The sequence below is a fragment of the Apteryx mantelli genome, chromosome 3, assembly GCF_036417845.1.
Source record: "Apteryx mantelli isolate bAptMan1 chromosome 3, bAptMan1.hap1, whole genome shotgun sequence".
NCBI lineage: Eukaryota > Metazoa > Chordata > Aves > Apterygiformes > Apterygidae > Apteryx > Apteryx mantelli.
The window spans coordinates 13810728-13822981 of NC_089980.1; the positions used below are offsets into that span (position 1 = coordinate 13810728).

The 12254-nt window shown below is 40.8% G+C and overlaps 1 long non-coding RNA gene across 1 annotated transcript; it reads right to left on the reverse strand.

The window, feature by feature from the left end:
• Window positions 1-2368: 2368 nt before the first annotated feature.
• Window positions 2369-7709, reverse strand: LOC106490420 (uncharacterized). The gene is made up of 5 exons (XR_001293609.2): window positions 7573-7709; window positions 6234-6297; window positions 5459-5540; window positions 4438-4513; window positions 2369-2438 (listed from the first exon to the last, which is right to left on the reverse strand). It is a non-coding gene; the product is annotated as an uncharacterized lncRNA (long non-coding RNA).
• Window positions 7710-12254: the final 4545 nt, after the last annotated feature.

Here is a 12254-nt window from a genome sequence, read left to right on the forward strand (position 1 = left end):
TGCACATCTGTTTGCTTGATTTAGCTGGCCCTAAAAAAGCAAAGCCATCCCTGTCTGACGATCATCTGGCAACACACATAGTGTGAGCCAGCAACATTGGTCTTTGGAAAGAGGCAAGTTGTCCTCAAACCCCTTATAACTAGGACTTGCAATACAGCCTACCAAAATTATGTTAAGAATTATTTTGGATAGTTACAAAAGCCATTTCTTTCCCTTTTTAAGATAATGTGCTTTAAGCTTTCATGTCTTCCTGTCCTGTTGAAGTGTAGCTTTCTGTTACGTTCTGCTAATGCAGTATCACCTGTAATAAGCAGTTTGAAGTTTAAAAAAAAAGAAAAAAGAAAAAAAAATAAAATATTGTTAAAGGACGCATTTGGAACGGCCGTATTAAATGGCTTGTGAACAGGTTAAGAGTTGCAGCATTAGAGCTACAGACTAGCAAAAGCTTATTGCAGCTACGCAGACTGTCATCAGTCCAATAAGAAAATGCATTTTATTAAAAATGGAAATACCACTGATAGCATGGCTCGAGGATGATTATATTCCATGAGTAGCAGAAATAAAACACTGAATTAGTTCTGACATGAAGTGGCATTAACATTGCATTGAAAACAGTTTTGAAAGAAAAAGGCACTTACGCCTTTATGCATGTTACTTTTCTCTCCATTTAAGATTGAAACAAGTCTGTGAGGCTGATGGTCTGACATTTGCCAGAAAACTAAATCCAGATTAAATTCTCAAGCAGCATATTATTTGAAATATATTTTTGAAATAGTTAATTCAGAGAAGAGTCATTTCATTATTTTGATACATCTTTCAGATTATTTAATAAAATGTTAATCTTAGTTTTCACTTCCCTTTTAAATCTAAAAACTTCACTGTGGTCTTAACTTGTTATCTTAAGAATTGGTGCCTTTCACTGATCTCTGCAGGCGCTTATGCAGGGTTCTGGATACCATTAAACATTTGACTTGTGTGTGTGCGTATTTCTAGTGCAGTTATCCCAAATGTGGAAAAATAATTACAATGTACATCTAAAACAGGACTGGTTCTAATGCACACTCTGTAAATAAAAATAAATGGATAAAAAGCATGAACCATCATATAAACATACGTAATTTGTAATTATATGTAAACCAATGTTTACTTTGTGCATATTTCTTTACAGATTTTTCAAAAATATGTACTCCAGGTACATTCATAAACACAAATATTACAGGGTGTTTTCTGTGTTTACATGAATTGATTGCCTGTTAGCTGATGAAAACATCCCCAAATACTTGTTTCAGGCTACTATGATGTGTTTGCTACTGTAACTGAAGCAGATTATTTTCCAAAGCATTTTAGGTTAGTTTTTTTTTAACTTGAATAATTGGTGTGTGTTAATCTGATTGGTTAAGTGACCTATTTTCCAATAAAGCTAATATTTATGCAAAAAGCTTTAGAAATGCTCATCTCTGAAGGAAGCTTGAAGAGTTATTTGCAGTAGCTTTCAGCTCTGGAAAGGCAGTAAGACTTCAGCTGTGGGTTTCTTTATGAAAGATCAGGAGGGTGTTGCAAATAACGCAGCATTAAAATGCAGAGCGGCTAACACAAGTGAGACACTTGCGTTATAAATAAAATGTTGTATTATAACTCGGGGCCAGTCTATCCCTTTGGATAAGCAATTATTATTTATCCAAGACTTCTAGAGATCCAAAGCTACTGTTTGTATTTGCTGAAAGATGTGTTTAGATTTTTTTCCCCCCCTTTTTCCCCACTTACTTGGTTAGTCTCCAGATGTAATAGAGCAAAATAGAAGCGCTGAACATTGTTTATAAAAACAGCGTGGGGGTTAAAATAAGCAAAATAACACATCCTTTTCTTATCCTGCCATTCATGAATACAACTCCGCACTTGCTTTCTTGGGACTTTTTTTTTTTTCCCCTCAAGACTTCCAGATACTCTTTCTTCCTTGTCTAAGGCTGATTATGGCCAGTGACATTCTCTCCAGATGAGGGATTCATTTTTAAGAAACCCTTGGGTAGACAGGTTTCCTTAAACATTTCACATACAGTCTACCTTAATTATTTTAAATACCTGAAATCACTGGTCACTTCTGAGAGTTTGGGGATACCCTGTTTGTAAAAACATCTTTTTGATGTGAAAATACATTCGTATTTTCAGAAGTATGAGTAACGTCTAAGGAAATACAATACCCCCGTTTTTAAGCCTCTCCAAAGAAACTGTGTATTCTGCAGCTTTTGTGATCATTGGTAGGGCTGGAGAAAGATGGTGCTGATTGTAGGTTCGTATGATAAAGTGCTAAGAACTATGATGAGTCAAAGAAAAGTAAACTTGGTGTTTCCTGGGAAAATACTTACAGTAGATAATTGATAAATGGTTGACATGCATGGAGTGTTGTCAGCTCCTTTCAGTCCTTCAAATTATATTTTGACCTGGGTGGATGGGGGAAGAGAACCACTTTTAATATTACTCACCTAATAACAGAACATAGATGAACAGTGAAGTCTTAGCAACTTTATATTTAGCTAGGCCAGGATTGTGTAGTTTTCAACTTGTTTCTGCCATTCCCTGACTGCCCGTTCAGTAACGCTGGTCAGACTACCTGCTGGAGCTATCAGCATCCTGAAATAGTTAAATTGGCCAGCTTTACTGAGTACATGCAGCTTTATCCTTTACAGGATTTTTTCCCTCCCTTTTGGCAATAGAATATAGCTATTCATCCTCTTTGTCATCCACTGTAAGACAACCTCCATGTCAAATTGGAATTTGGAAATTACTGCGGGTACATCCGCAGTTGCCCTGCATGTTGCCATAGGTCTTCGTACCTATGTCTCTCTCGACCTATGAGTGCTAGTTTGTGCAACAAGTGGGAACAAGAAAATGGAGCATTCAGAAGAGATGGGGTTGCAGAAGGATGTTTTGGAAGTGAAAAGTATGGATGAGAATAACAAGTGGAAAAAGAAGATGAAAATGAGGCAAGGGGGGAATAAAAGGGAAACAGTGTAAATTAAATGTAAAAAATGAGCATTTTTTTCTAGGCAATACCCTGGATAGTCTTTTCTGATTACCCCATTAACATGATATGCGAAAGGGGTCCTTATTTTTATCATGAACATCTTTTAAATCTTATTAAAAAAAAAAATCAAACTAAGTTCTTTCAATTTGACAAATCTGCACCCAAACTGTCATAGTTGGGGGTTTTGATAGCTCGCCTTCCGCTGTCTTTCACAAATCCGGTAATTTCCGCAAAGACTGTTGGGAGGAACTGGCTAATCTGGGTTGAAGGACTGAAGGGGAAAAACAGCGTTGTTTTCTCCCAAACAGAACTACATAATAAGCTGTGTGTGAACTGACTGCAGCCCACTTACTTATTACTAATGTTGCTCACTTTAACATCTATTTTGGCACCAGCCAGTAATGGTATATTTTTCTCCTGGGCATTTCTCCTTAGTTAGATCTAGCTTGAGCATTTTTTGCATCAAGCCTCAGAACAGGTTTTATGAACTTCCCAATTAGCTTGTGAGCTCCCAGAATCAGACTGAGAACCTGGGTGTAATTATCAGAGTATCTCATCGAAAAAGAGTGGTAGATAGTAGCACCGAATTTCAAACTAGAACAGCCAAATCTCCACCTATATGGGAACAGAAGTATTCAAACAAAAAAAGCTCAACTAAATGACTAACCACAATTGCTACTGTGTAAGCAGGCTCTGAGCTACCGTACTGAAACCACTCTGAGCTGGAGTTTGGCCTGTTCACCTGGCCCTATGGTGTGATTCTCACCACATCCAGTAGCTGGCAATAACGTATTTATTAGAATGCAAGTTATTTTCCTGCTGAAACGCTGAGCAGGCACTTAGCTGTTTTTGTAGCAAACTGTAACATAGCAGCGTGATAAGGATCACTATTGTTATATGACAAATTTTTGGCCTAATTCACATCACCAGAAATTTTGATTGTATTCTTTAATATTCAAGGGAGGTCAAACTACCTGAATTTCTGTCTTCACAGGGTGCTGTGACAGCGAAGTCTAGTTAGACATTAAGCTTATAAAAAAATAAATAAATAAAAATGCTGATTACTAGAGTAATGGAAATATAAGACACTTTAATTTTGAAATTCAGGTGGTAGAATTTTAAAGCATGTGTAAATTTAAACTGATTCTATTACGCTTCAGCTGACTTTCATTGCTAACTTTACAGGTGGAGATTTATTTCCTTTAGTGAAATGAAGGATTTCCTGGGTAATGGATTTCAATCTTTTCAGCATCATTTCTGACTAGAGGTCATAGATATAACTGAATTGGCTGGAATCTCCATTTTGAAGTTATCATCTGTATAGCAGAAACAGCCGAATAAAACATATACTTGTTTTTCAGCTGTCAAAAGCTTCCATCTCCTATTAACATTTACTGAAATCACTGGTAGCTTACCTTTTGTCATGAACTGTGGCAGCAGAGCAGTAAATGTGCAACCCAATTCAACTATGACTGCTACGGGAATGGTAACCTAGAGCAGAGCAAACAGATGATACTTCAGTCATCAGAGACAAACCTCTGGCTGAAGCAGTCAACATGACTAACATCAAAAATGTTAAGTGTTCCATATTCTACATTCACTATTCTGTATGTACATTCAGGTACAAAATAAGGTTTAGCTGTACAAACTACAAGACCGGGTAGAGAAACATACCTACTTGAATTTTCAAGGTGTGGTTTCTTAAGCGATTTAACTTTTTTGCAGAGCAGTAGCTCTGAATTAGGTATCCCTGCTTTCCCTACCGCCACCTGCAAACGCCTCTCTCTTTCTATCAGTTCTGGGCTTGATTCCTCCGTGAGCCACAGAGCTGACAAATAACCAGGATTTCCCTGCCCCCCCTAATGACAAGTATTTTTTCCTGTTACTATATAGCTCTGTAAATCTGTTCATTGTAGGAGTGCCAATACGAGGGAAGGGAGGCTCTCTAGCCTAAAGAGAGCCAGGACTACAGTATGAGTTTGGTGTTGCGAATCGGTGGGAAACCATTCATTTTGCAGAGTATATATGTTCTCAAACTCTTAATCCAGTCCTAAGTTTGGGTTTAGAGTTTTATATATGCTCAGGGTTTGCATTTATCTTCAGTTACTTCTTTAGAACTGTGCTGGCAGTTTACTAGCGCAAGTGTTTTCAGACTGAGAACAGCGTCACAGTCAAGGGAAGGAGAGAGGGATCCTTGGGATCAGACAACCCTGCAGTGATGGTATATATGAGGAGGGAATAAAAGATCAAGAGAAAAAAGCAATGGATGGAATAGCTGAAGGCTTAGGATCATTACAACCAGCACTGTAGGCCAGCAATATTAATGTATGCAGTTAAAAGAATTTGGCTGGCAGTATTCCAGTCAGCACAAAAATAGGAGGGAATCAAGGTCACCCATATTCTTCTGTTGTATTCAGTGAACTTGGCATGTGATACCATGCTTGAAATGTCCTCTTCCTTGTGCTGACTCCGGTGTTTATGGGGCCGTGCAATCAGTTAGATCAAAGAGCTGATCTGTCTGAAAAACAATCGTTTAAGATGTTTTAGTAGTTAATTTTAGATCCCTGATCAAATCAACTGCAAAGTCTATATAAGGAAGGAAGAGGGGAAAGAAAATTGCAAATTCTGATCAGATTATGCAGATTGTGGAGCTACAGTTTTTATTGAAAAAATGTGTTCATTTTGGCAGATGCAGGCAACTCACTATTCATTCACTAAGCCACTGATTCATTCCATGTTAGTGGGAATACCTCTGCAAAGTGACCTTAAAGGTTAAGGGACTGAATAAGCATGACTTCTTGGAGATACAGGTTTTATATTATTGTGGTATAAGAAAGTTAAGATGCGCTCTAAGCTTCTCTTTGTACACATCTAGCTTCCAACTTCAGTTTTGATAATGATAAGAAGTAAAGGATACTCCAGCAAACAAAGACTAATATTATTCACAAAACTGTATGTGGCATATTGCAAAGACAACTCAATAATATGACGCTCTTCAGGAAATCCAAGAAGAAAATGACATACAAAAGAAAGATAACTGAAATAATCTCATAGGCCTTAGGAAGGTAAGACAGCACAGTATCAACTGAAAAATTATACTTTACATATATGACATAAAAGCATCTGATCTATCTTTGAAAGATCTCAGGCTTCGAAAATGGTACTTTAAAAAAGAAACGTGGCTGGAACCTTAATTCGAGCACAGGCTTACCGTGACAGTTGTCATACTCGGGACTGCTCTTTTAGTCTTCCATTACACAAGTCTTCAGGCTATCCTGAGGAAACCACACAATCAGAAGTGGCTTTATAAGGTCCAGTACACCCGTGCCATTTTAATAACCAAACCACCACACCTATTCCTCTCTATCATTAGACAATACATTGTTTAGAAAAGACTAAGAATGTCAGGAATTAAAATAATTTCAAGTAGCATAAAACAAGAAAGATCAGTAATAACTTTCAAAGAGCAATTGATCTCTGGAAAACTGAACCTAACAATAGCACTTAACATTTTCAGGAAAATAGTCTAAAAAAAAAGTTAACTTTAAAACAGAAATGAGCAAGCTTGCAAGAAAGCATGCAGTTCATGTGACTTTTCATCTTTCATCAATTGCCATTTTAAAGCTATTAGCACAGAGTATAGAAAACCTCCACTAAAGTTGCAGATAAGGAAAGGTATCTATGCAGTGTTAAACAGCAGACTATTGTTTCTAGAGATAAGGGAAATAAGGTAACTAATGAAGCACAGATTGAAAAAAAATCTGGAAACTTTGTTAGAATAGGAAACAATCTTTCTTTGCTAAGTGTATTTTGGTGTTAAGAGAATAGGGTGCCTGGTGCTTAGGCTAAAGCCAAAGATGGAGAAACGGTCATGATCTCTGAGACATTCCTTGAACTGGCTCAGTATTGTAGGATTTTGATGCTAAAGTTGCGCTATGATAAACACAAATCACATCTCCTCCATTTCAGAAAGAATAGTTTCTCCCTCAAAGTTATCCCTAATTGCCAGTGCTCCAAATCTGAAAGGACATTGCTTTCTGCACATGAGTAAGTTGCAACGTGATCCCACTATTAACAACTAGTCTTTGGGTCTTGAAATTTGGTATTTTTTTTCTTTTTTCTATTTGTTGAAGAAGCTTGGAGATCCTTGGAATGAGCAGTTGTGAGATGGCAGACTGGGTCTCTTGTTCAGCAATGAGAGGTCACCTGAATAAGCAGTGTTGGCTGGAGGAGTCATCTGGAGGACCTGATCTTCTCCCAGTAGGAAGTGAGCTATTGGAATAAGTGTTTGGTATTGCCTTAATCCCAGAATTTAGAGCTAATTTCATGGTAAATTGACAAGGTAAAAAATATTCACACATGCATTTTTCCCAAGAAAAAGATTCCAGCAGGCTCACACAATTTAGCTTCTTAACCAATCCAAGCAACTCACTAATCAAACTTTGCTCTATACTAAATATATGCTCATGAGCACTAAGCATTACTCCTTTTAAGCTATTCTGCTGTGAGGTAGAAGGAAAAAGACAACTCTTCCTGTAGAACAGACTTACTTAATAAATACGTCCCTTAATCACCGGTTGCTTGACCTCAGCTCTGTCTCCTCAGTTACAGGAAAACTCCAATGGCTACCAGCATGCCGATCTGTCAGTACACACATAGACATGGTTCTCGGGGTTAAACTCTAGCCACCCAGCTGGCTGTAAGGAGAGAAAAGTTTAATTCGGAATGTTAATTGGGAAATATGATTTAATTCTTTAGCTCTGTTTTTTCTGTATCTCTTTTTCTGCATCTCTTTTTCTGCATGTAGTTTCAAATTTTTATCAAAACAAAAAATAGCTTTTAATCAAATTGTACTATAAAGGAAAAAGCCCACAGATTTTCACACACCTCATGATACAAATATTTCAGCATTCTCAGTTGATTTCAAAGACAGAGGAAGCTTAAAAATCAACACTGCTATTCTGAGACTATTCATGTACAACTGTCACGGAATCACTTAGAAATGTTAATCTCCATATTCTGTCATTAACAGGCCCATCAGTTATATGTTGTCAAGACAGTTTAAGATAGAAAGATTATATGGCATCATATATACTTCTACAAGCTTTCTGTTATGTAATATTCCTGGTAAGAACTTGGGTCAAAACAATGTTAAGATTGAAATCACTTATAAACTTGGGCATAGAGCAACAGAGATACTTCAAGTATTCCCAAACTACACACTGTAAACTTAAATAATTCAAAGTACCCCCAAAAACAAATAAAATGAGGAGCTGTATATAAGCATATCTATATGTGTGTGTGTGTGTGTGTGTGCGCGTGTGTGACCAAAAAAATAAAAAGCACCATTGATTTAAGATATTATCTCCCCTCCCACACTTCATTATTGCCCCTCTGCCAGAGCTTAGTATCCCAAAAAATTAGGATACTAAGCCCAGGTTTTCAATTTATTTGGAGGCAGTAAAATCCTGCAAAGGGGCCATGCAGACAGGTAGGGCACTACAATCAGCGGGAGTTGCCAGAACTTGACAATCCACAATAAAATAGGAAGTAGTGCAGTTAAGGGCACGGGACTTCACCACATCCTGTAATTATACCCTGCAAAACCATATTGTTAGAGTATTTTAGAGTGTTTGTGTCAAAGCAGAAAGGACACATTGATTTATTTTTTAAGACACCACTGTTGGATACAATTAAGACTACTAGATTTTTAAAATAGATGTTTACCCTTAAAAAATCCCTTAAATATAACTTTGGTTCCATAACGATAAATACTATTACCATTTATATACAATATAGCTTGAAATAACACTATTTTTTCCTCTACTTTGTATCAGTGATCCTTGTCAGATAACTTTGCTTACTTTTAGCAAAAAGAAATTTGCAATTGATCAATATGTGTCTTATTTATATGTTTCACAGTGGACTGTTTCCCCATCCGCAGAAGCAGAAGAAATAACACAGTGAAGTTTTTAGTTTAATATTTACTCACAGTCCTTCCCATCTCTTTCACTGGTATGCTTTGTTATACTTACTTAGAAGTTGTTTGAAAGATATTTGCATTATCGTAAGACATGAATGAAAATGGTAGCCATCAAGGAAACTATTTCTCACTTAGACTCTTAAAGAAATTCATTTTCTGCATTAGTTTAATAGAGCAAACAGAACCTTCAGCACAGATATTTCAGAATAGCTATTGTAGAATACAGCTATTCATGTTGGCTTACTTGGAAAGTACTTGAAAAACAACCAGCAAGAAGGAAGCCGGGTGAAAACTAACTCATCCTAGTAGAATCCTTTGACTTCCACAGCAGTTGTTGTAACTTAGACCAGGAGTATTGACTACAATAACTTGCATCTTATTTTTAAACCGTATCGACTTCAGCTGAGTTCCTCATTGTCTTAGCTTAAGAAATTGATGCCTTGATTATTGTTTGGGGAAAAGCACTCTGTGCACTTGAGTTGGATGCTGTATGTACAGCAACCAGGGTTATTATTGCAGCCTGGGTAAATATGCACATGGACAATCAAAAAAGACAGAACTGTATTTCAATAATTAAATCAGACACTTCTATATTTTCTCCATTTAAGCCAGTCAGTCACTGAGGAACCCTAACTGCTCTCCGTTTTTTCCTAATTTGGCAATTCTGAGTTATCATACTTCCTATTAAACTCTACCACATCTGCATTGCAGCTATTAGTACGTTTCCTTAATGTTATGTACAATTCAGGAAACTAGACTCACTGAGAATAATATACTAACTCACCACTGGGTGGTACTACACAAATAAAAACAATTTAAAAATACTACAGAAATGCCTACTTTGGCAAGAAAAAGCAGCCAAGGCTGTGGCTTGTGAAACAGTGTGATGCGTATTCCAATTACATATATCTGGTAGAGAATGTGTGTGTGTGTGAGAGAGAGAGAGAGAGAGAGTGAGAGAGAGAGAGAGAGAGAGAGTTAGAAAGTGTTAGAGCATTAGCGTGTTAGAGAGAAAGAGAGAGAGAGAGCATTAGGGAGAGAGAGGGAGAGTTAGAAAGAGCGTTAGAGTTGGTGAGAGAGCGAGAGCACGAGTTAGTGTGTTAGAGAGGGTGTGAGTGCTAGAGTTTGTGTGTGTCAGTGTGTTAGTGTGTGAGTGTGCATGTGAGAGTATGTGTGTGAGAATGAGTTTGCATGTGAATGTGTGAGAATGTGCGTGAAAGAGCGTGTGAGAGTGTGTGTGTGTGAGAGTGAGTGTGAGTGTGAGAGTAAGAGTGAAAGTGTGAGAGAGTGTGAGTGTGAGAGTGTGTGAGAAAGTGAGAGAGTGTGAGAGTGAGAATGTGAGAGAGAATGTGAGAGTGTGAGAGAAAGAATGTGAGTGTGAGAGAGAGAGAGAGAATGGAGAGAGAGAATGGAGAGAGAGAATGGAGAGAGAGAATGGAGAGAGAGAATGGAGAGAGAGAATGGAGAGAGAGAATGGAGAGAGAGAATGGAGAGAGAGAATGGAGAGAGAGAATGGAGAGAGAGAATGGAGAGAGAGAATGGAGAGAGAGAATGGAGAGAGAGAATGGAGAGAGAGAATGGAGAGAGAGAATGGAGAGAGAGAATGGAGAGAGAGAATGGAGAGAGAGAATGGAGAGAGTGAGAGAGAAGGGGGGGAGATTATTTATGATTTTCATGGCAAAGATGTGTCTTATTTTACATTGACAACTGCTGCCTGCCTGGTAACTTGTCCTCCTGGGGCTTGAAACCCTGCCGAAAACGTGTGCCTAACAGAAGCGAGTGGAGACAGGAAACTGAAGTGGGGAGTTGTATTAACATGAATTATATAACTTTATTAAAAAAAAAAAAAAGCCACAAAATTTCCATTGGAGATCTTCATTCTTTAAAAAAAATAAATTTCTCTTTTCATAAAAAAAAAAAAAACACAGTATTTCCAGCTATTTACAGAAGCAGTACTTGTCATTAGACAGCTGTCTACTACACCAAAAGAAGCTACCAGGGGGAAAAGTCCCATTCTAGCACGATCAACAGCATCGCCACGGAGGAGGTCACACAGTTACCTTCCACGTTATTTCCACACAACACTGCAGCAACAGCTCAAACGTTTATTTTCGGGAAAGCGGGATAGGAAGCGCCCGAAGCCGGAGCCGAGCCCGGTACCGCCAGGGCCCAGCGAGGCCACGGCCGCCCAGCCTCCCGCCTCGCGCCCTGCGGGAGGAAAGCGCCACCCCGCGAGAAAAGGCAACAAGACCTCAGCAAACTGCCCGGAAGCGGGGAAGCTCCTTGCTACCCAGGGCGCCAGGCCGGCGCTCCCTTCAGGCCGGAGGTCTCCGCAGGCAGGGCCGCCGCGGCTCCCGCCCTCCCCCTGAACCGCCTCGGTTTGCGAAGACGTCCCCAGCGGGGCCAAAAAAGAAAAAAAAAAAAAAAAAAAAAAGGAAAAAATAGAAAAAAAAAGGGGGGGACGAAAGAAAAAAAAAAGCGGGAAGGGGGTGCCCCCAAAGTCCTGCAAGCCAAGGCCGCGGCCCGCTGTGTGTGTGTGGGGGGGGGGAGCCCGCTTCGGGCGGCCCCATCGCCCCTCCAACGGCCGCAGCGCGGCGGCGCCGGCTCCCGCGAGCGGCAGCCCGGGCTCGGGGCCGCCCCCGCGGCGGGCGACTCGCGCCACGGGCGCCCGCCGCTCCGAGCAGCAGAGGCCGCTCCCCGCCCCTGCCGCGGCGGCGTGTGCGCGCTGGGGGAGGAGATCCCCCTGCGCGGAAGGCGGGAGGAGGGCAGGGAAACGCGCTTCCCGCCCTACCCGGGGTGCGCGAGGAGCCGCAACCGTCGCCGCCATTTTACCCTCGCGGCCCCGGCTGCCGGCCCGCCCCCTTCCTCCTCCCCGCTCGCCAGCCCGCCGCTCGGCCCGGGGTGGGAAGGCGGGGCGAGAGGAAAGGGAGGAGGGACTCGGCCACCTTCGCCTCCTGCCTGGTCGGAAACTGCCGAGCTGAGCCCGAGCGCCCTGTCCCCCCTCGCTCCCGTCCCCTCCTCCTCCTCCTCCTCCTTCCCCCTCAGCAAAATGGCGGCGCGTGGAGTCACTGGGAGCCAGTGAGTGACTCGGCTTCTCCTCCCCGCCGCCGCCGCTGCCGCCGCCGCCACAGGCTCATTTGCATTGATCAGCCGCCCCATCCCCCCTCCCCCGGATCCCAGACCGGCCCCTGCCTCTCCCCCCTTCTCCTCCTGGTCCTTCCCGCCCCCTCCTTCCCCTCCCCCCCTCAC